General features: G+C 39.9%; 1 protein-coding gene across 1 annotated transcript in view; it reads left to right on the top strand.

Moving 5' to 3' along the window:
* Positions 1 to 25,568, top strand: part of PLCL1 (phospholipase C like 1 (inactive)) — a 934,919-nt gene that overhangs the window by 849,535 nt on the left and 59,816 nt on the right. The window lies entirely within an intron of this gene.

The following is a 25,568-nucleotide window of genomic DNA, read 5'->3' as shown; positions in this document are numbered from 1 at the left end:
CATTGTTGTGTCTTCTTGCAGAATGGTTTTGCATGTGATAACTATGTAACAGATTCTTATTTAATGAATATTGCTAAATAGGGCTTCCCTGGTGGCGCAGTGGTTGAGAGTCCGCCTGCCGGTGCAGGGGACACGGGTTCATGCCCCGGTCCGGGAGGATCCCACATGCCGCGGAGCGGCTAGGCCCATGAGCCGTGGCCGCTGAGCCTGCGCGTCCGGAGCCTGTGCTCCGCAATGGGAGAGGCCACAGCAGTGAGAGGCCCGTGTACCGCAAAAAAAAAAAAAAAGAAAAAAAAATTGCTAAATAGTAGAATTCTAAAAATACGTTTGTTTTCATTTTAGTCCTTTGTGCATTTTCTCAACAAACGTGCACTATGTAAATAATGCAATATTTATAGAGGCAAGTTCTGTAGTTGCCTGGATTCAAATCCTAGCTCTTCTGATTATTAGCTGTGGATCCTTGCTTCACTTTGATAGTATCAATACTTATTACATAGGAATTAAATGAGAACATATGCAAGCACATACAGAGTAGTAGGCATGGAGTAAGCACTCAATAACGGTAGCATTTATCTCCAGGATTCAGGTTGACAACAGTGTTGGTGAGTGATTACCTGTCAGGTATTGTAACAGGTTCATTGGAAACTATAAAGGAGAAATTACAGCTTTTAATTTCAAACAACTCAAAGACACGAAAGTTCTATTGCAATTATGGGCCAACTGATAAAACCGTTGCTAAAGAATGAATAACTGGAGTGTTTCAGAAAAGTATGTTTTGAGGGATTTGTGTTCATGATAAACTCTAAGCAAAGGTGGGCTCTAAAAAATTTTAAAACACACTTCATTTATGTTCTAGAATTATAATTCAGTCAGCAATGAGAATGTACTGACTAAGAAAGGAAGAGGAAGCTAGTAGTTTTAGAAACCTGTTAGAGCCATCTAAGGGAGAGAGAGTGGGAATCTGGTACCCATGAAAGACATGAAACAATAGGACAGACAGGAAGTGGACCTCTGGGTCTGAAGAATAATTTAAAGATGATTCTTTGATTTCTGGTTATATGATATTTTTCTTCACTGAAAAAAAGAAGCACAGATATAAGGGCAAAATATAAATTTCAGTTTGCGCTTAGGAGTAGATGGGTAAAACAACAATTGCCAGTAGAACGAGAGAAAGAATGGCCAGAGAGGTAAGAGAAGAGGCAGAGAGTGGTGATGGAGAAGTCACAGGCAAGGAGGAGAGGCAGATGTGGACCATGGGAGTAAATGCCATGAGGACAATGCACAAGTTTGGAAAGTAGTTCATGTGTAGAGGAAAGAAAGGGACATGAAGCCAATTAGAGTAGAGGACAAGGAGGGGTTGAAGAAATGAGGTCTATGCGTGTAGAGCACCCTGAGATGAGGTTTGGCAGGAGAGGGAGGACCGTTATGGGAGGGGGGTCAACTGGGAATAGCACAGAAAAAAAATTAATTGACCTTATACATGCCAGGAGCTCTTCTATTGATGTAGACATTTTATATAACTTAATCCCCACAGAAATCTATGAAGTGAGTATTATTTTACAAATGAATAAAGTGGAATTCAGCCATTAAATTCAATAATTGAACCAAGTTCAAATAGATAGTACAAGTTAGAATTGAGGGAATAAGAGAAAGCTTCTTGGAAGATGTGCCTTTGCTCTGTTTCTCAAAGATTAGAAAGGATTTTCAGCAAGTGGAGCTGAGCAGAGAGGGTACTTCATAGGGAAAGAAGTGTATGAGCAAAGACAGATATGGGCAGGGGAAAGGTAGGTTCAGTCTGGCTGGTTGTGAGGGGTACATAGAGGCAGCCTGGCAACACATTGAGAAGTGGTGTGGTGGGCAATGAATGTCACCCTAGAAAAGTTAGGGGGACTTCCCTGGTGGTCCAGTGCACTTCCACTGCAGGGGGCACAGGTTAGATCTCCGGTCAGGGAACTAAGATCCCACGTGCTGCGTGGTGTGGCCAAAAAAAAAAAAGGAAATTATTTTGAGTAAAGGAGTAAAGAAAGATCACTGGGGCTATACTTTAGAAAATAATTTTAAAAATTTCCCTCTGGTACAAAATAATCCTTGAAACAAGAAAGCATATCAAACTATAATTATAGGATATTGAGAAAATAATATTATGCATTAGGTTGAACCATATGAAATGATCATTTTTGTGATGTCAAAAACTGTCAATTATTGATGTCAATTTCATAGGTTCAATCTAATATTGCAAGGTGTACGATTTCTTACTAGTTATAATCAGAGAAAATTTCAGAGTTCTGAATACTTTTATTATTAAACAAGAAGGAATTAAAGAAAATGCCTAAGATTAAATTCAAGAAACTAAAAAGATAGCAAAAATAAACCTAAGTATAAGGATAAAACCCCCCAATTAATGATTTTTTTAAGAAAAGAAAAAAGAGATGGTTTGTTAATAAGCCAAGAATCGATTCTCTGTAAAACAAACCTCTGGTAAGACCAATAGAGGCAAAAAGAAAGGAAATACAAATACAAATACACATAGGGTGGAGGTTAGGAGGATGGTTTCTGAAGTTAGACAGCCTGGATTGAATTGCCTGTTGCCACGCTGATCCACACGACTCTGAGAAATGTCTCGAAGCAGCAAGACCTACTGCTATCTTTCATATATTAGTACATCAGAAGAGAAAAATATATCTCAGTTTTCTCATCTGAAATGGGCAAATGGCAGAATCTACCTCCTAGGACTGTTGTGAAGATTAAAGATTGTAAGATGTATACAGTGCTTAGCCTGGCAAACAGTATTATTACTATCATATTACTAATATTTTTACTATTATGGAGAAAGAAGAGGAGGGTATAATCAGAGGCAGGAAAATTCAAAAATTATAACTACCTTCCATGTGTAGCTCTAAACTAATTATTTAAAAATCTTAATGAATTGGATCTTTGTAATAAAATCAAAACTGCCAAAGTAATATAAAACTTAAATATATTAGTTCCCATAGAAGAAAATTTTAAATTGATCAATGATTATCAAAATATTTGTTAAGCCAAAATAGTTTCATCAGAAAATTCTTTGAGGGACTTCCCTGGTGGCACAGTGGTTAAGAATCTACCTGCCAGTGCAGGGGACATGGGTTCAATCCCTGGTCTGGGAAGATCCCACATGCTGTGGAGCAACTAAGCCCGTGCACCACAACTACTGAGCCCGTGCGTCTAGAGCCCGTGCTCCGCAACAAGAGAAGGCACCGCAGTGAGAAGCACGTGCACCGCAACGAAGAGTAGCCCCCCATCGCCGCAACTAGAGAAAGCCTGCTCGCAGCAACGAAGACTCAACGCAGTCAAAAATGAATAAATAAAATAAATAGATTAAAAAAAAAAGAAAATTCTTTGAAATCTTCAAGAGGGAAACAGTAACAAAACAATTAAACCCTGTTCTAGCTGAGCTGTTTCAGAATGTAAATAAAGAATAAAAGGCTTCCCAGATAATTTTTCAAATTTAACATAAATCTGATCCCAAAGCTGAAAATGTTAGCCTAAAAATGAAAACTATGAACTAATTTCATTTATAATAAATGTAAAATTCCTAAATTAATGTGCAATATAAGAATACTAAAAGGATTTATTCTAGGATTTCAAGAATGTGTCAATATAAATCACAGTAAAAGGAGAAAAAACTAAAGCACTCCTGTGGCCAGATTAGAAAAGGAATATCCAATTTGTTAATGGTTTTGTCCCCTTCCCACTTTTCCATAGTTATTAAAATATTAAATATTAAAAACATTTGGCTGCATAGAAGTATTGATATCTTTTTCCCCAAAGCATTCTAATGCCATCTTCTTTCTCACACTTTTGGCTTTCTTTATCCTGGAACTCTTTTTTTTTAAGTCAAGCATTTTTTTTTTTTTTTTTTTTTTGCGGTACGCGGGCCTCTCACTGTTGTGGCCTCTCCTGTTGCAGAGCACAGGCTCCGGACGCGCAGGCTCAGCGGCCATGGCTCACGGGCCCAGCCGCTCCGCGGCCTGTGGGATCTTCCCGGACCGGGGCACGAACCCATGTCCCCTGCATCGGCAGGCGGACTCTCAACTACTGCGCCACCAGGGAAGCCCTCTGGAACTCTTTTTATTAGTGCCACACATCTTAAAAATTTTCTGTCCAGCTAGGATTAAGAGCAGAAGCCTATTCAAGAAGGATGGTCCTTCTCTACAAAGGCTGTGGGGCCCCAAAGCAAACCATTCCTGACTCAATATTTTCTATCCTTAACATTTCTGCAGCAAGTGATAGTGAAAGCAAACTAAAACATTAAAGGCAATGAAAGAGGTTTATGGGAGGACATGTGTATCAGTCAGGGTCGCTGTAGAATACAAATGACATATTCACACTGGGTAATTTGAGGAGATTTTAAGAAAGGGTTTACACACGATGGAACAAGTTACAATTGCATGAACAAGTCCAAGGAAATGAACAAAGAAGAGTATAGGACTCTTGGATAGTAAGAAGCACCTGAATTTGAAGGGGTAAGGAAAGGGAATTGGATAATGAACTGGGTTGAATAGTATCCCCTCAAACTTCATTTCCACCTGGAACCTGTAACAGTGACTTTATTTGGGAATAGTGTCTTTGAAGATGTAATCAAGTTTAGATCAAGTCATACTGGATTAGGATGAGCCCTATCCCAATAACTACTGTTTTTATAAGAAGAGAGTAAGTTTAGACACAGACGCATAAGGGGTAGAGCAAGGTAAAGACAGAGGCAGAGATTGGAGTGATGCATCTACAAGCCAAGGAATACTGGCAACCATCAGAAGCTAGAAGAAGCAAAGAAGAATTCTACCCAGAGTCTCAGAGGGAGTATGGCTCTGTCAACACCTTGATTTTAGACTTCTAGCCTCCAGAACTGCAAGAGAATAAATTTCTGTCATTGTTTTAAGTCACCCGGTTTGTGGTACTTGGTTATGGCTTCTCTAGCAAACTAATATAGCTACCAAAGACAAAATAGAAGACAAACAGAACCTGTCCAACACGCAGAGGAGCGGTGACAATAAGAAATATACAGTGTTGGCCTGGAGTCTTCCACAGTGTTCACCGAGACATTAGTCTGTCTTCTATTCACTGTCTCTTGGAAATGCTGACCATTCAACTGAGGACCTCCAGCTTCTTGCAATACTGTTGACCAATAACCAGGCTGGGCTGGGACAAGAGGATAGTAAAACAGTCTGGAGGATGTTCATACTTCTTTAAGGAAAGAAAAGAGGTGCCCCAGAATGCAGATGGTATGCTAGTACTGGTAAAACAAACAAGCAAACAAACAGACAAACAAAACATGCTGTTCCATAAATGAAGGGAGAACAAAATGGCACTGTCCAATGCGAGAATTGTATTTGAAATCCTAAGACAATAGGAAATTAAAGCATGGGCTACAGAGCCTGAAACAGAGAGGGTGTCCAACAAATCTGTGTTCAGGGCATTCATGGGCTGCTATCTGGCTGGAAGAATGAATGAAGTGCTGACATCAATTTCAGACTTACTGTACTCTTTCCCAGTCTTGAACACCAATTCTGTTACAAAGTTCTGCGTAGAAAATTTGCATAATCTTAGTTCCCTAATGAAAGAGAGACTTTTGATCATGCTTGGTTAGGAATTTTATTTGTCTTGAGCTAAAATGAACGAGAAATTTTATTCTAGTCCAGAGAGCCTAAATGTCACGGAATAAATTATTTTATTCATTCAGATTATTTAGCCTTTAAACTGTTTTGTTTTAAACTATTTTACTTCAGAATTTTTAATATTTTACTTTAAAAACATACCATAACTTCTTAGGCAAAATGAATCTTTACTTTTCAGAAATGAATTATAATGAATAAAGCTGCATCACTTCCACTTAGGGTTTGATTTAGCAAGTCCAACAAAATGCTTAGTACCCCAGAATTGATACATTATTTCTGGCCTCAGCTGTCTTTTGAGACCACTCAGAGGAACAGCAAAGGTTTTCCTTGGGAAATACATTATTTTGAAGAGCAACTTGGCAGTAGGTCCTTTACGTCACCTGTCTCTGCAATTCCCACCATGACCTGCACACGCCTTGGCACCTAGCAGGTGCCTGGTGAATGTGTGTTGAGTTGAATCAAACTAATTTAATGCATGAATCTTCAGAAGAAGCTTCCTTTCTTTTACCACTGCCTCTGCTTTCAGCCTTTAAACTCAAAACTTAAAGGGCAAAACATATAAATATATGCAAAGCTACTTGTGTTTTCATTTTACTAAAGGTATTTATATCATAAGGCATTTAGAGTCATCTGCAGTGCTTTGTGAGACATTTAACTAGTACTGCCTTGGTTTTTCACTAATTAAAAATCAAGTTATTAGAGTATAAATCTACTGGCAGCATATTTAGGCAAGCACAACACAGACTCAGTATAAGATATAGGGAGGGGTCAGTGTTAAGTTTTATGACTGACACAGTGAAAATGACTTCCTCATTAAGAAAACATCTTGTCTCAAATTGTAGTGGCTAGTCTAAGGGTCTCAGACTCCATAAACTAATCACCCGATAACATTCTTTCTTCTGTGCAAAAATGTTTTTCACATTTCTAAACATCGATGAAGCTAAGCTAGAGGGAAGAGAGAGAGAGAGCTTTACCAACACAACTGTGTAAGAATGGCATGTGGTGGGCTGTACGTAATGTATGTAAAAAACATATGGACAGTTAATAAAGACTCCCAACCTGTTACCCAGAAGGAGGAAAATGACTGTTGTCACTGGGATGAGGTACATCTATCTTGGCCCATTCAGCAAGCTATGATGTGCTTTATTAGATAGAGTGATTTCACTGGCAACTCCTGAAGACTGTTCCGCTGTGTCATGGTGGCATTCTAGATACCAACATGGATTGTGCTACAATCCAGGTATATATACAGGTTGGAACTTCCTTTCCAGTTGTGGGTTCATGCCCCCAAGGGATCAAAATAAGCTGCAAATAAATCAAACCAAGAATAGCGTCAGAGCAGTTACCAAAGAGTTTATTACCCTCCAAAGATGACTTGGAGGTGAAGTTCATCTCAGCCTAGGTCCTGGGGGTATTGGGATGGATGACAAGTTGCAGCTGTGGGCTTCTAAATGTCCTCTGTCCAGCTATCAGTCTATCTACATAGGTGGAAGAATTGCATAAATAGACTGATCGTTTTAGAAGATAGTGTGTTAAATGTGTCACAAGCTTTCATTTCCTTAAAAACCGTTATTCAGCAATGATCATGTGTTTCCTGGATTCTGGGGGTACAAAGGTGAATGACACTCCCTACTGATGACAAGCTCACAGCCAAGGCGTATCCATCAATACAATGTGATTGGCCCATTATCTGAGGCTGGCTCAGGAGAGTAACACAGGGAAGCACCCATCTTACCTTGGTGAGGAGGTAACCTAGGGTGCATTTGAAAGAAAGGTTAGACATTGGAACGTAGAGGATGAGGGTCAAAATAATTTTAGGCTGGGGGAATTCCCTGGTGGTCCAGTCGTTAGGATTTCGCACTTCCACTGCCGGGGGCCCAGGTTCGATCCCTGGTCGGGGAACAAGGACCCCCAAGCCGTGTGGTGCAGCAAACAAATAAACTCTCTCAGGCGAAGAAACACTGAGTTTTGAGGTATATGGAGAAGCGAGAAAGTACAGCCTGTAAAAAAAAGAAGTGGGTAGCTCATTATGGCTGCAGCCGCAGGTGCCTTGTGGGAGAGTGATGGGAAAGGGGCTGGACTGGAAGGATGAGTACAGGTGATGTCATATGTATCGATATAATATAAAGCTTGGAGTTTATACTGAAAGGGATAGGAAATTATTCAAATATATTAACTAAACAAAAAAACATAACCAGACTCAAGTTTTAGAAAAATTGTTCTATTTGTGAAATGTATTCTTTCTCCATCCTTGCGCATCTCAATAAATGGTAAAATCAGTCATCTAGATGTTCAAGCCCCAAACCTAAGTGTGATTCTTTATTTTTCATTTTGTCTCACTCCCAATATCCAAAATACAACCAATCTAACTGTTTTCTTCATTTCGTTTTCCATCACCATAGTGTAAGCCACTATCTTCTCTTACCTGGATTATTTTAATAGTCTCCTAAGTCACCATTTTGATTCAGGCTTTGCCTGTGTGAATCCAGTCTCCTCAGGACAAGGAGGGTGAGCTTATTAAAATTAAATCATATGATACCACTTCTCTGCTTAAAACTCTCCAGTATCTACCTGTTGCTCCTAGGATAAATTCCAGACTCCTTTCAACTGTCTTCAGAGCTACATGATCTGCTGTCGGCCCACCTCTCCATCTCAGCTCATATAACACTTTCACCTGTGCTATTCTCTGTCCATACTGGGTCGTTCTCTGTTCCACTTTCATGCCCCTACTTACGTTTGGAAGACTCTCTACCCAGTTCCTCAAATGGCTGGGTCCTTCTTATCCTTCAAAACTCAACTAAATGTTACAAACTCAAAATGCATTTCTTAAAAAACATATTGTCACTTTATACCCATTAGTCAGTATCACATCACTATTTTATTTCCTTTATAGTACTTAAACCACCTGAAGTTATCCAGTTTGTTTCCTTGTCTTTCTCTGAGCATCAGAATGAAAACCCCAGGAGAGCAGAGATCTGGTCCATATTCTCAGTACCCAGGAAGCACTGGGTACATTGTTGTTACTCAATAAATACATTTTAATTGAATTTTTAAAAGTAGATATAGCAAAAATCAATTTGAAGGCTCTTGAAGGAATCTAGGTTAAAGATATGAGAGTCTGAACTTGGGCAGTAAGACTAAAGGTAGAGAGGAAGAAGTGGATTAGAAAGGTATTTTATGGATGGAATTGATAAAATTGGATAACCAGCTGGAACATGGTGAGAGTAAGAGAGACCCACTCAGCACGGAATGAACCAGACAGAAAATGTCCCTCGGGCCCTTCCAGTTTAAAGATTTGGAATATTTCTTTTTCTAAATAAAAGGATAAACAGCATGTGCTGTTGAATGAATGAATGGATCACTCTAACAGAAGAGTTATTGAATTATTCATGTTACCTAGGAGCACTTAAAAATATGTATTAAAATTGCACTGTATGGCAGCCCTGTGTTGGGTATTATAGGGGATACGGCAGAAGTAAAAGATGCTGTCTCTGCCCTTTTACAGTTGAGGATATAAAACGAAGGATCATAAAACAATTAGAAAGCAATCCAAGGTATAATAGATCATCAAATTTGATTCACCAGGGCTTCAGGAACCATAGATCAGGCATAACATCTTAATTCAATGGCCTTCTAGGGTAGAAAAGGTTCTGATTTCACTCAAGTCCTTTCTTCTGGGTCAAGAAGCTATCTTTCTGGGCTCCAAAAATATCAGCATTTGAGAATTAAATTAATAACGTTCAATGAAGGAGGAGCATGATTCATTTTTTCAAAGAGTAAGTGGATTTAATATTTATAGAAAAGTGCCTGAGTGTCTCAGACTGCTCCAAGGCTATTGATAGCATAGGCCCAGTTTTGAATAGGATGGATCAAGAAAAGAAGAACAGATTGAAATTGCTGCAGGAGGCATTGCTTTATAGAGGCTGTTTCTTCTTGTCTGTGACCTTATTTGGTTTCTCCTCACTACACTAGAATCTCTCCTAGGATACACGTGGTGGTACCTTCATTTCTTGAGAGATGTTTCATAGCTCAGCACAGATCTTGCTTAACCAGGATTTGCTAGTTGATAGACAGTCAAAATGTAGGTCATCAACTCTAAGGAGAGTGTATGAAGGATGGTTTGTTTGCTACCTTCATTTGTTAAAATTGAAATTCTTGGAAGTAGAATGATATAGGCAACATGACTTCTGAAGATCCCTCTGAAGTTGAAGGTTCTGAATGTAAAACAGGTTATTCTGCATCATCACATAGCCTGTGTTAATGCAACTGGCTTACTTGAAAAATCTCTGGATTCTTTATCAATAATGCAGCAACTTGAAGGCCATCACAACTGTATAGTCATGTTTTATAACTTTGATGTCATTTTCACATGTGATACTTCACTTATTTTTCTCCTAGCAGCCCTGGAAGGTGGATCTCTACCAGTAATAAGACTCATTACAGTAAAACTGTTGGGGACTTTATCTGGCTCATAGAGAGTCATGGTGAAGCTTGGATTAGATCCTGGTCCCTGGCCTCTTGGTTCCTCGCTTGTTCCATGCTAAATATATGGGCATTATTATGTGTACATAGTGATTTGTGGGCATAGGCAGCTTAGATTAGAAGGATCCACAGCCACACCCAAGCCTTGCTGCTTTTCTAATACTTGGAATCATAAAAGCACTGCATAGCCTTCCACTGACAGTATTATGAACACTTACTGTACTGATAAAAATTTATATTTATTCTGTGTACTTGGCAGTCTCAGCCATGAACACTTCTGTTACTGAGCCGTGCCAAAATACATAGTTTAAGGCTTGACCAAGCACTAAAGCAGAAGCTTTCACCCTTGAGAGTACTGAATAGGAGAATTAAGTAAATATGTTCATGCTGTATCAAAAGCATCTCTGACCCTGTTAATTAAGATCAAATTGAAATAATAAACAATTGCACTAGTGTATCTCCAATAACTGGTAAGTGCATTTCAGATTCAACTTGGGGTGAGTTTCGTAGGTCTTAATGACAAAATTCTGCAAGAAATGGATATTATTAAAAGCCTAATATATAATTGATATTCAAAAGAATCACACAAGTAATTTAAAAGCAGAGAATAAAGAGTTCCACATGTCTACAGTTTATACCATGCTAAGTCCTTCACATGTGGTATCTCTTTTAACCCTTAAAACAACCAAGTGAAGTTGATATTAGTGTCTACATTTTTAGATGAGAAAACTAAATTTTAGAGATGTTCAATAATTTCTTTAGAGTTGAACAAATATTTCTCCAACTTTGATTTCTTAACCCCTATATCAATGATTTCTACTATTGCCTGAGAAAACCCCTACAGCTACAGTTTGCTCTAAGATACTGAAGGACCTACTAGGAGTCACATGGAAGGGCTTTGACTTCGGGACAAGGGAATAAGGCCTTTAAACTAATGAGAAATCCAGAACTTGGAAAAATAAAGGTAGCAATAGCAAGTAACCAAACGCAATAAAGTCAGTATTTAACAGAAGTAGAAGCCTTAGTAAGCAACCAGTGAGGTTGAGGAAAGCAACTTTGAGATACAGAGCAGGAAACTGAATACTCAGTGGGAAAATTTCACTCAAGTATATGTGAATGTTGCTACTCGTGCACTGTATCTGTGGTTCTTAAACCCTCTGATGTCATGCTCCTCTTTTACAACAAATAGTTTGTAAAATCCCCTTTACCACTATAAAATAGAATTCAGGACTTCCTTGGTGGTGCAGTGGTTAAGAATCCGCCTGCCAATGCAGGGAACACTGGTTCGATCCTTGGTCTGGGAAGATCCCACATGCCGCGGAGCAACAAAGCCCGTGCGCTACAACTACTGAGTCTGTGTTCTAGAGCCCACGAGCCACAACTACTGAGCCCATGTGCCATAACTACTGAAGCCTGTGTGCCTAGAGCCTATGCTCCACAACAAGAGAAGCAACAGCAATGAGAAGGCTGTGCAGCGCAACGAAGAGTAGCCCCCTCTCACTGCAACTAGAGAAAGCCTGCATGCAGCAAGGAAGACTTAACGCAGCCAAAAATGAAAAATAAATAAATAAATAAAATTTAAAAAATAAAATAAAATAGAATTCAGAGATAATATGAGAACTTTAAAGAAACAGGATAATGCCCTGTTGTAATAAAAGGAAGAAATAACATATATAACTAACCAATCTATTTCAATATGTAAATATCGGGGGATGCCTACTCTAGAAGACAGACGTACTCATCTTTCTTTCAGTTTGGCATTTCCAAACTGCCCCTAGGGGCAAGCCCCCCTAAATACATAGGTTAGATGGATCTAGGCACATTAGTAAAGACTTTCTCATTAGACCCTGCTCTGAGCTAAAATGGGAAGGAAGAGTATTTAGGGCTTTCTGCCGTCTCTTTATTTCCAAGGAAGTTATTGATACAGAGGTAGAATTGAGGTGGAGACCAGTGGGAATTGTTTCCAAGATGGATTTCTTCAATGGGAGAAGGCACATTAGAGGTTAGAGGGGTTAGAGGGATTAGAGAGAGAGGAGTCCTTTGACTCAAAGATGCCCCACACCTAATCTTCAGGGAGACTTGGAGACAGTTCTCAGAAGGCTGGAGAAGGCTATTTCCAGGGGGTCCCTTTGTCCTTTTTCAGGTTCTTTCCCGGCTGGAAGCCGAGTATCTGGATTCAGTGGGACATTTGGCATCCACACAAGATTTTGTAACTCTTAAATCACCTTCCCTTTGACTACCCAGATATATATCTAATTGAGGCCTGTCAAATTCTTTCTCAAAGCTGGCACCGTGTCAATGACCTCCTGGCAACGGTCTCAGAGGGGTGAAGTGTACAATGGGAGGAAGTATTTCCTTTTATTGGTTCTAAATTTACTAGCCTTTAGCTCCACTGAATTAAATTATGGTACAGGGTGAATATTATAGCTATAACTGACATTTATAAACTACATTCCATCCATTAATCTTGAAATGCTATGCAAACTGATTAACAAAATTAAACGTACGGCCGTGTGCTCCCTTACGACTCTCTGGATAGTTGTAGATCTTCTGCAGTTTGAGTGATGGAGAAGTTGCCTCTGGTATCTCCATTTCTAATTTCAACATTTCTAATCCTGTTCTGTTCCCACCAGAACAGGTCTTGACTAGAGTAGCACAGTTTTCTACAACCTTCTATTCCTTTCCCTGACTCAGACAGAGAGAAGCATTTGCCACTGAATGGTGTGGTGGCCAGAGGTGATCCTGTAGGTTCTAGTAATATTCTACTTCACCTGCACATACTCTTTTTCCTCCCTCCCTCCCTCCCTTCCTTCCTTCCTTCCTTCCTTCCTTCTTTCTGCTCTCCCTCCCTCCCTCCCTGCTTTCCTTCCTTCTTCCTGTCTTCCCTTACATCCTTCATTTTTTGCTCTTTTCTCTGTCTTTCTATTTCTTTGTTCTTTACTCATCTCTTGACTCACTAGGAATTGATCCTTAGTGTTAAGGTTCCCATTTTTCTTACTTCTGGGAGACGAGTGAAGGAAGTCAGGTGTGGGTATCTTGACTCTCTAACCTTCTCTGGCAAGAATAGCAAGTCTCTGAAGTGAAGACCGAGGCCTGAGCCCTGGGTGACTTTTTCAATTCATCCCACCTTATGATGAGTCCAAAAGGCTGTGTGGTATAGAGGAAAGACCCAAGGGGCTGGTAATGGAAAGACTAGGGTTTGTATCTAGCCTCTGACATCTACTCCCTGTGTGGTCTTGGGTGAATCACTTAACCACTCGAAGATGTACTTTCATCAACGGTAAAATTAAAGATCTGGGCAACATGGCTTCTAAAGTTCCTTTAGTGAGCTGTCAAAATTCTATGCTATCTCACCTTTTCTCATATCGGGTGGCTTTTATGAAGTAGGCCTCTCTGAAATCAACCTGGTTTGGTTCCATTCTGAATAAAATCCTAAACCTGACAACTTACATGTCCCCAAGCCAGGGAAGAGCTGAAAGTCTTTCCCCACTTATGCATCTATATGTGCATAAGCAGACCAGATGTGAACTTCTACCTGGGCTGTGTAAATAGCTGTTGAGAATATGGACCAGGTGAGAGGAGCCAAGGTGAGGTATCAACCTCCCCACAATATTAAGTTTAAAAATCATAGCACGCTTTGGCTTATTTTCCAGCTTTATTGAGATATAATTGACATACAATATTGTGAGCTTAAGATGTACCATGTGTTGATTTGATACACATATATATTGCAAAATGACTACCACCGTAGCATTAGTTAATGTTTACATCACGTTATATTACTACCATTTAATTTTTGTGGTGAGAACATTTAAGATCTAATGTCTTAGCAACTTTCAAGAATAGAATACAATATTATTAATTATAATCACTATGCTGTACATGAGATCCCTAGAACTGATTCATCTTATAGCTGGAAGTTTGTACTCTGACCAACAACTACCCTTTTCCCCCCATCTTCCAGCCCCTGGTAACCACCATTCCAGTCTCTTATATCTATTAGTTCAGCTTTTTTTAGGTTCCACATATAAGTGATACCATGCAATATTTGCCTTTCTCTGTCTGGCTTATTTCACTTGGCATAACGCCCTCAAGGTCCATCCACCTTGTCACAAATGGCAGGATGTCCTTCTCTCTTATGGCTGAACAGTGTTCATATATATCACCTCTTCTCTATCCATTCACCTGTTGAGAACATTTAAATTATTTCTGTATCTTGGTTATTGCAAATAATGCTATGATGAACATGGAAGTACAGATATCTCTTTGATATCTTGTTTTCATTTCGTTTGGATGTATACCGAGAAGTGAGATTCCTGGATGATATAGTAGTACTATTGTTTTTTTTGAGGAAACTCCATACTGTTTTCCATAGATACTGGCTGCACCAATTTAAATTCCCACCAACAGTGAAAAAGGTTTACCTTTTCTCCACATCCTTGCCAACACTTGTTATCTCTTGTCTTTTTGATGATCCTAACAGGTGTGAGGTGAAATTTCATAATGGCTTTGATTTGCATTTCCCTGGTGATCTGTGATGCTGAACACTTTTTCATGTACCTGTTGGCCATTTTTATGTCTTCTCTGGAAAAATGTCTACTCAGTTTCTCCACCCATTTTTAAAATTAGATTGGTTTTTGTTGTTGCTGCTGTTTTTGCTATGGAGTTGTATGAGTTCTTTGTATATTTTGGACATTAACCTATTAGCAGATATTACCCCTTATCAGAGAAGAATGTTTTAGAGCTGACACAAGACAATCAATAAGGTGTCAACTTATTTGATGGCTATCTTGGCAGAAAATCAGTGAACAGTAGCCTTTAGATACGCTGGATACCTTTAGATACACACAGGAGCAAGGTGCTTTGTTTACCAGTCAAAGAACTTCGACACAGTCAGACGGACTAAGCAATGAGTTACACCGGGCATCACACTCCAGGCACAAATGGCAGCAAGGCAAACACTAATGGACAAATGGCGTTGCCCTGATGAAAGCACAGGGCATCATGACTGGAGTCTCCATTCCATTTCTGTTGTCATGAAATCATAGATATACAAACATAGACTCAGACTTTAGGAGGGAAACAGGAGTGAGGGGCTATCTGAGAGATTGCACATGCATATATGAGAGACTGATCTCTGAATGAACTATTGAAATTACTAGATTTGACTAGACTTTAAGCCATATTTTTATACTGCTAACCAATGTGTGGGAGTTTCAGATGAAGGTGGTGGTAATTGGCAGAAGACAACTAGATTAAATTTAGACAAAATTAAAAGTACTCTCCTTTTTCTAAATATCCAAATTGTAGAGTGAGTTAAATTGTGTGACTCGATTAAAAAATAAATGGGGAAAGGAAAAATAGTCCTAGTATACTGATCTCATGAAACATTCTCAGATGTCAGGAAAAAAGAGAAGTAAGACAGAATTTTGGTGGGTGGAAATGTGCAAATACACCATTAATTTTAGTGTAGGCTGAGTCCTAAAATCTAGAATAACAGCAATTATTATTTAAATTGATTCATTCATTTAGTTAAAGTAGGTTTTAACGGCTACCATGTCCAGGCTCTATGTTAGGCCTTTGGGATGCAATAATGAGCAAAAAAGCATGGCCCCTGCCTTCATGGAAATTAGAGTTGTGTGAGAGAGGCAGATATTAGTCAATGGTCACACGAATGTAAAATTACAACAGTATAAAGTGCTTTGAAGGACTGCAACAGTGAGCTATGAGAATGCATGGTGGAGAAACTTTTTAGGGAGGGGAGTAAACTCTGAAGAGAAGACAGGGCTAAAATCTGAAGGACAGCCTTTAAAGTAAGGGGTTGAGAATGAGTCCACAGGCATGGCCAAGGCAGAAGAAGCATTTTGTGTAACGGGCATGGTCAAGACAGAAGAGACAGTGTACTTAAGGGGTCTGCAGCTGGAGAGCAGCCACAGAGGAGGGGTGAAAAGGAGGTGAGAGGGAGGTGGGCCAGGGCAGACCAAGCCAGGTTGGCCCTTTGAAGGAAACTGGTTTTATCTTAAGAGGAATGCAAAGTCACTGAGATGTCTTAAAAGAGTGTGTGTGGACCTCAAAAAGATAAATATATCCTTTCTACTTTTAAAACTAACTTCATCTACACATTTTGCTTTAAGGCGGGGGTTAGAAAAGGTTTTGCAGATAAATTATGTCTAACTAGGAGTTTCCTGTTTATTACTATCAATTACTCAAAAAGTGTCATCCAGCAACCCAAAGAAAGAAAAGAGTTTCTGGATTCTCTGAGAACGTACTTGCGTATTAAATGGTCTGTACCTCATATCATGTGATTATTTCTCTTAAAGTTACAACAGTCATACTCATTTTCTTTCAACTGACAGATTTGTCTTAGCATTGGCTTGAATAGGAGATTAGATCCCCATTCTAGAGGATTTTGTATGTTTCCTGAATAAGTTATCCTTATTTAATTGGGTATATATTAAATAATACTCTGTGTGTGTATGTGTCTATGTGTGTTGGGGGCGTTAGATGAAGGAGACAGAGATCCTTGAACAATAATATCATCTCTTTTCTATTAATCTGAACCATATAGGAAAGCCTCAATTTCATTTGGAAGAGTTCTGTTGGCTAACAAATAAACATACATTATATTACTAAATATAATATTACTAAACCTCTTTTAATTATGATAATTTGGGGAACAAGTAACTAACCCTTAAAAGCAACTTCAGTTCTACCATACTGTGTGTGTGTGTGTGTGTGTGTGTGTGTGTGTGTGTGTGTGTGTGTGTAATATCATTATTGCTTTATCTGGTTATAAAAGAAATGCATATTTATAAATATGGGCACATCACATAAACAAAAGAGAACAAAGCCAAAAATAATGTCTCCTCTAATGGTGAGTCCAGGCTGGGGGTAGAGATGGAGCGCAGACCAGAGACGCTTGCTCTTCAGAGTAGTTGATAATCAACACATGGTGTCATTTCATTTTTAAGCCATCTTTTTGACATAGATTCTTTAAAATGATGACATCAAAACAGCCATATCTAAGTTGCTTTGCCAGAATTCTTCCTTGGAGATAATGTGATAAATATAGCCAATGGTAAATTCTTTTCCTACTTTTTAAAAAAGGTTTTTTCCCCTTGGTATGTTTTCTTACTGCTATTTTGATGTATTGTCTTTTTATTTTATACTGTCCTGTGTTTTGCAAAGTAAGAGATTCATGAGTCTAAAGCAAGTCTGTTCCTGGCCCACTAATCTGAATGCTGGTTATTGTGTTATAGAGAATGAAATTTTGGTTAGTGACCTCTTCACTGCCCAATTCAGGGAGTTTAGAGGGTTTGCTATCCCTAAATTGGTTTGTAGAGGACAAGATCTACTTGTGGTAGCAGAGTAGGACTCTATTCTCTGTGAGGTACACAGACCATCTCTCTACCACCTATTTTATATGGGCACCATACCCATCTCTCACACACTACTAATTTTCTCCAACCATGGAAGAAAATTATGAACCATCATGTATGGTAAACCAATTTTATCTGCTTTTGGTGGTGCCTGTATCCCTATCAATTATATTTATTTCCTGGGTAATTCAAAAGGAAAAAAAAAAATATATATATATATATATATACATATATGCACATATAGAGAGAGAATTTCAGCAAATAACAAAAGGTGGGAAAGTGTTGTTTTATTTACTTTGTTTTGATTTTAAGTCTAGCAGGCTACATATGTGGCTCTAGTATAATAATTATAATTCCTTTAGAGACACTTATTTGCAAAAACCAGCAGAGGTATGAAGTCCTCTCATATTTTTGATAAAGGAAACATTGAACAAAGGAACGTGTTGTGATATAGAATACTATTAAGTCTTTTAGTGTCAAAGTTAGGTAGTTACCCATTCATGGAAGGCAGTAAACTTAGACTCTTTTAAACAGATAAAGATAATTCTCGAATAATTATTTAAAAGCCTTGTGAAAGAATAAGAAGAGGTTTTAAGATACAATTTTTAAAAACCCTTGTTTGTGTCACAGAGGACTTTTCTGAAGGTCACATATTCTTCCTCTCCAGTCTCTGCCTTCCAGGTAACAGTTTCCTGTCACACAGTGGTATCTCTGGCAACATGAATAACAAGGCAGTAGTATATTCAGGGCTAACGCTGAACAAATAAGAAGTGTACACCATTTTACCTCCCTTTTAGGAAGTTCTAATACTCCTGAGATACTCGAATGCCTGTCCCTAAAAGACACTTTCCTCTCTACTCAGGTCATAACTTTCTCTTGCCTTTTGTCAGGTGGTGGGAGAGAAAAGCTGACCCAGCCATATCTTTTCTAATACTCACCCTCCTGCTGGTAACAGATACTGCTTCCTGGCCCCAGAGACAATGAAGCACGTGACCCAGGCTTGGCCACACTGTATCTGTGCCAGTTACCTATTCCTGCATAACAAACTACTCCATAACTTAGTGACTTAGAATGACAACTGCAACTTCTGCAATTTAGTCCTAGGACAGCTTGTCTCTGCTCCAAGTGGTGTAGGTGGAGGTGACTGAGTCACTCATGCAGCAGCATTCAGCTGGGAGCTTAGTGGGAGATGGAATGTCTGAATGGCTTCAGTCACATACTTGGTACCTCAGCTGGGATGCCTGGAAAGGTCAGCGTGCCTTGGTTTTCCTCCAATACCAGATCTCTCATCATTTGCTACTTACCCAAGCTTCTTTACATGGTAGCTGGTAGCTGCCTTCCAAGAAGGGCAGAAGCAGAAACTGACAGGCTTCTGAAGGCCTAGACACACAGCTGGCACAGTAACCTTTGGTTGCTTTTTTTTTGGTCATAGCAAGACACAGTATCAGTGTGGATTCCAGGGTAGAATAAAGTGATACCTCTTCTGGTGAAGGGAGTGTCATGCATGCAAAGAGATGGAAGGAATTGTTGGCAGCCATGTTTGTAGAAAATCTGTCTCAGTATCTTCTCCTAGATGGTTGGTCACCCTGATCACCCCACCCAGGGACTAGACCTGACGTGAACTAGTCCAGAATAGCTCCCTGGATTTCCAAATTGAACCTGAGATAGAGAGGGGAAAAGAGCAAAAAGCAAAAACAAAAATCAGAACAAAAACCCCCAAAACAAAAAACAAGAACAAAACATTTTCCTCTCAGGTTATTGATCTGGAAGGATATAAGCCTAGTGCTATCAGTGGCCGTTTTCTCTGGTGGTGGGAAATCCCCTCTGCAATAGGAAAGGATGTAGCCAACACTAGAGACAGGTGTAGAGAGAAACAGAGAGACAAAGCGGGAGGGAGAGAGGGAGGGAAAGACGGGGGGGGGGGGGAGGGGGTGAGAAAGAGAAAGGGAAAGAGAGAATGAATTCCTGGATCTGGTTCCTGAGGCCAGCTTAATTTGCTTTAACTAAATTGAAATAGGTTTCTGTTATTTTCAATCCAGAGGTTTCCAAAAGATTAAAAAAATCTTCAAGACCTAATGTCATCCTCTAAAAAATTTAAGCATAAGGATAAGTATGTGTTCTTGGAGAGATTGGGAGAGGCATACAGGAATTATGGAAGTTAGGAAATTATGGACTTAGGAATTATGGAAATTATGGAATTAGGGAAAGTTTGAAAAGAAAAATATCAGTTTAAATCATGCCCTATAGGAAACTTTCTCTGTGGCTTTTTCATCCTGGTATTGACTTTTGTAGAATAATACCCACCACTTTGAATTACAGGTGATTCTTTTCTCTCTAAAAATAATGGGAAAAGACAGAAAATTTTTAATGGTGTTCTCACAGACTAGCTTAGTGTTAGAAACTTCTAATAGCACATACTTTGTTTTCAGATAAAGTTATACTAACAAAGAGTGCCCTCAAAAGAGTTAAGAAAGAAACGCAATATACTAACACAGTATATTTTCCTGGCATCCTGAAATTAAGAGTTTATAGTGTTTTAAATTATTTTTTACTTAATAATATACCAGGCTTTTTTTTTTATAGTGAGGAAAATAATGGATATGAGATAATAGAAAATATATATATTGGCCTCTGCCCACTGTTCCTGGCACAGAGCTCCTAAAATCCTTGTATCTTCCTAAGTGTAAGAGTACAAGGAGCATCTTTTGTTCAAATATTTGGTTTTTGACCTCAGTTCCTGAGGACAGGGCTTCTAAATCCCTTGGAATTCCTGGGTGATAGGAATGTCTTTTGTTCTAATGAAGTAGTTCTTTGTGGGTTCCTGGATGTGGACTGGTCACCAGAAAGACCAAGCCATGATTAGAAGGTTGGTATTTTCAGCCTCACCCCCCATTCTCTGGAGAGGGGAGAGGGATTGGAAAAGGAGTTAATGATCTATCATGCCTGTGTGATGAAACGTCCATAAAAATTGCAAAAGTATGGGGTTTGAGGACCTTCTGAACAGGTGGAGGTGCTTGGAGGGTGGTGTACCTAGAGAGGGCATGGGAGCTCCACGCCCCTTCCCACATACCTTCCCCCATATCTCTTCCACCTAGATATTCATCTGTAGCCTTTTTCACATCTTTTTATAATAAACAAAGAGCACTTGAGCACACGGCTTTCCAGTCTGCAATACATTTTCAGTATCTCTACCTTCTCTGAGAATTGCGCTGCTTTTCATTGGCTGAGTCCTTGTCAGGAAAGAAGAAGAGTCTTTCTTCTTCCTGTTGGGCTCTGCTATCCTTGTTAAATGTGAGAGCTCTTCCTTCTGATACCCTGATTCTATTTAATTGAGATTTCTGTTTAGTATTTTTTTTACATTATACAGTTTGAAAATCTATTAGTAGTTATATAGAATTCAATCCATTGTAAAGAAAATCTCATTTCTGCTGTGTGTCCTTCCTTAACTACTCACACAGAGCACTCACTTCTGACACTTCTGGTCACCAAATGTGCATGGGTATTTCCCACACCAAGCAATTCTAGGACAACAGCTGGATGTCCTACAATTTAACTCAGTTCTAAAACTATCTACTTGGAGAGAGTATCAGATCCCACAGGTTAAGGGCTCAGTCCCATAAGACTGCCCTGAGATGCCAATTGCAAGTCTAGGTTGTTACCTGTGCATCTAACCAACTGGCTATAAATCAGAAGTTTCCATGACACCCTCCTAGAGTTAAATTAATTTGCTAGAGTGGCTTATAGAACTTGGGAAAACAGTTTGCTTATGTTTTACCCATTTATTATAGAAGGATATGAAAAAGGCTACAGATGAACATCCAGGTGGAAGAGATATGGGGGAAGGTATGTGGGAAGGGACGTGGAGCTCCCATGCCCTCTCTGGGTACACCACCCTCCAAGCACCTCCACTTGTTCAATGACCCAGAAGCTCCCCAAACCCCATACTTTTGGAATTTTCTTAAAACTGAATTAGACTCTAATATCTCCAAAATTTCCAGAATTGAATGGAATCCCTATCTCAATTGGTATTTTGAGGCTTCCAAACATTATCAGAAGCCTAAAATTGTCTCCTCTGCAAAACAGATTTTAAGATTAACTGAAACAAAAAAAATTTTTTTTAAGATAAAATGGGAAGAGGAGATTAAGATAGCAGAGTAGGAGGATGTAAAACTCACCTCCCCACCATGAACACATCAAAAATACATCTATGTGTGGAATAATTCTCATGGAAAACTAAGAAGTGGAGACTGACAGAAACACTCCTGTACAACCAAGCATGAAAGAAAGATCCACATACTGATCAGGTAGGAAGGGAAGAGAAGAGATCAGCTTGGGCCCTACGCCCCAGGCAGGGGACTCAGAGGAAAAGGGAGGTTGCTCAGGCAGAGATCCTCCCTGGGGAGTGAGCAGTTCAAGCCACATATTGGGTGCCCCAATCCTGGCGTCCAACACAAGGAAAATGAGCCCCCTTGGCTGGTTGGAGGGCCTTTGACACTAACTAGTGGGCTGTGGGAAGCCCAGACTCCACTGGGGAGGAGGCTGGATTCACTTACTTACAGCCTCTGCAGGGCAGAGATGGGGGACTGAAACTATGCGGGTGGCTGACTGGTTTCCCATGACCCCCTGGTGCGTGCTCCAGCCCAAGTCTAGTGAGCGCTCCAGCCCACTTACTTCATGTTGCAGCTCCACACTGGAGTGAGGGCTGCCATGACAGAGAAAAGAATTCGACCATGAGTCAGAGGTGGGCAGACCGGAAGTGGTGTGTGAGCAGGGTGAGGGCCATTACTGTCGCTTAACACTGACAGTGCATCAGAAACAGCCCAGACATCTCTCTGTAGCTGGACTACAGCAGCCTGCTACCATCACATACTGAGAACCCCCACGAATCTCTCTTGCTCCAGCACTGCTCCCCTCTGGGGCAAGGGTATCACTGTTGGGAAGGGTGAGAGGCCACACAAAGGCAACAGAGCCAGCTTGGACCCAAACCCCAAGGCTTCTGCTCCAGCAACTTGGGACACACCCCTGCCCCCTATAGGGTCGTGGTGACCACTGAGCAGAGGGGAAGCCTGGCCCATACCTGGTTCTGGCTTTAGCCTCTCCTTCTCCAGCCCCATCTCCTACAAAGTGATAGCTGACAGTATATCCTGAGGGACGACATGACCTGTGTGCACGTCAAATCCAGCTCTCACACCAAAGCCACTGGGTACACACAGACCGTATAGGGACACTCCCAGGTAAGGACACCCCTTCAAGACCACAATAGGTAACAGTTTCACTTAATTTCATAAAGAAAGTTAAACAAAATGAGAAGACAGAGCTATTGGTCTCAATTGAAAGAGCAAGAGAAAACCCCTGCAAAAAAAAAAAATAAAACCAAACCCCCCGCAATTTTCCAGATAAAGAATTCAAAGCATTAGTGATAAGAATGTTAGCTGAATTAAGGAAAATAATAGATAAACATAGTGAGAATTTTAACAAGGAACTAGAAAATATAAAAAAGAACCAGTGATAACTGAAGAATACAATAACTGATTTAAAAGAAAACAAAACACTAGAAGGAATAAATAGCAGACTAGGTGATACTAAAGAATGTATAAGTGATCTGGAAGATAGAATAATGGAAATCACCCAATCAGAACAACAAAAAGAAAAAAACAAATAATAAATGAGAACAATTTAAGAGATCTCTAGGATAGCACGAAGCATACCAACTGTAGGGGTCCCAGAATTGGAAGAGAGAGAAAGGGGTAGAAAATGTTTTTGATAAAATTTTGGTTAAAAACTCATAAAGAGGGCTTCCCTGGTGGCGCAGTGGTTGAGAGTCCGCCTGCCGATGCGGGGACACAGGTTCGTACCCCGGTCCGGGAAGATCCCACATGCCGCGGAGCGGCTGGACCCGTGAGCCATGTCTGCTGAGCCTGTGCGTCCGGAGCCTGTGCTCCGCAACGGGAGAGGCCACAACAGTGAGAGGCCCGCATACCAGAAAAAAAAAAAAAAAAAAACATAAAGAAGGAAACAGATATCCAGGTACAGGAAGTACAGAGGGTCTCAAACAAGATGAACCCAGACAGATCCACACTGAGACATATCATAATTAACATGGCAAAAAAATTAAAGGTAAAGAAAGAATTTTAAGGCAGCAAGAGATATTAAGCCTTCTGATAATCTAGAGGATAAACCTTGAATTTCTCATATTCCCTGGACTAAAGCTGAACTGCAAGCCATAGTCAATGATCTTCCCAAAGTAACTGAAGATCCTCACAGCTTTGCTGAGGCATTTAATATACTTATTCAAACTTATCAACCTGGTTTCTCCAACTTGTATCCGCTAGATCATACACTTGTCAGTGGAGGCCAGGGCCAGAATTGGATGAAAACTGCTAATTGGGAAAGTATTAAAAGATCTCTAGAATTACAACCAGGAGACTGACCTGCTAACTTATTATATTATCAGGCTTGGGCAGCTGCTAGGAAAATTTATCAGGCAATCCCCAGGGCTTTTCCAAAACCTATTGGTTGGAACAAAATTCAGGCTTGCACACAAAAATCTGATGAACTTGTTCATAACTATTACAATTGACTTCAGATCGTTTTTAAAGAAAATTCTAGTCTTCCTTTAGATGTTGATTCCACCAAGGTAGCTTTTAACTCTATTAATGGGCTGCACTGGGACCTCTCCCTTCTAGTAAAAAGGATCAGAATGGAACGGGAAACTGTCCACTCCGGATTTAGTGAATCTGGCAATCCAGCGCTCTCGTACTCTAGATGACTCACCTTTAAGGAAGATCACCAGAATTCTTAATCTTCAACTCCAGCAACTGAAGGCCCCTAAACAAAGCCAAAACTCGCCTAGTGTTTGCTATTATTGCAGAGAGCCAGGACACTGAAAAAGAGATTGTTACAAATTTAAGCACTTCAGGCACCTTCAGCCCTCTAACCAGCATTTCCAACATCCTCCCAATTCTCACTGATGGGGCTCCAATGAACTACAGGGGCTCTTCCCAACCCTCCCTCTTAATTGGCTTGGAGAAACATTTCTCCAGGTTGAGAACGAATCTCTTCCAGTTGTAATTGACACCAGAGCGACACTCGGTGCTCAACCCCACTACTATAAAACAGCCCTTGCCTTGGGGTACTAGAACAATTCACATAGTGGGGAGCTCTAATGAACCTCAAGAGATTCCTCTCTCTGAGCCTATTCCTTTTTGTTTAGGCCTCTTGAGAGATACACAGCCTTTTCTTCTTAGTTCCTCCACCCCATCCATTTATTAGGCCAAGACTTTTTAGACAAATATCATGCCAGAATTTCTTTCTTCCAAAAGGGGAAAGTAATTCTAGAACTTGACAGTGGTCATCAGAGCAGCCAACCGTGTGAATTAAATGACCTTTTGACATCTTTTATTTGTTCCATCTTCATCTTTGACAGTGCTAGAGCTGATTCTGGAAACAATGATCATTTGTCCCTATTGAATCAGCTACCATTCTCCTTATGGGCAAAACTTCCAAACTGACATTGGCAAAATTCACAGCACACCTCCCATCAAGATTTGGATCGACCCCTCAAAACCTCTTCCGAGAATTAATCAATACCCTCTAAGTAAAGAAGCCCTTCAAGGCATAAAGTCCATAATAGAAGATTACAAGGCTCAAGGCTTCATCATCCCTTGTACTAGTCCCTGTAACGCTCCCATTTTACCAGTGGGAAAACCTAAGGGCTGAGGGTAAAGGTTTGTTCAGGACCTCCAAGCAATAAACAATATTGTTATCCCTTGACACCCTGCTATTCCTAAGCCTCATACACCACTAACATCCATTCCCACTGGAAGCAACTTCTTTACTGTAATTGATTTATTCAGTACATTCTTTAGAATTCCAGTTGATGAAGCTAGCCAATACCTTTTTGTCTTCACTTGGGAATAAAAACAATTCACTTCAACAGAAATGCCTCAGGGTTTTACTGAGAGTCCTTCTTATTTCTCACAAATCCTGAAGACTAATCTGGATGATATAATTTCCCTAGAGGTTCTACTTTGTTGCAATATGTGGATGATTT

Source organism: Globicephala melas, chromosome 7 (assembly GCF_963455315.2).
Source record: "Globicephala melas chromosome 7, mGloMel1.2, whole genome shotgun sequence".
In the NCBI taxonomy this organism is placed as follows: domain Eukaryota; kingdom Metazoa; phylum Chordata; class Mammalia; order Artiodactyla; family Delphinidae; genus Globicephala; species Globicephala melas.
Note: the sequence above shows the minus strand (reverse complement) of the source record. Positions and strands in the feature narration are given on the sequence as shown.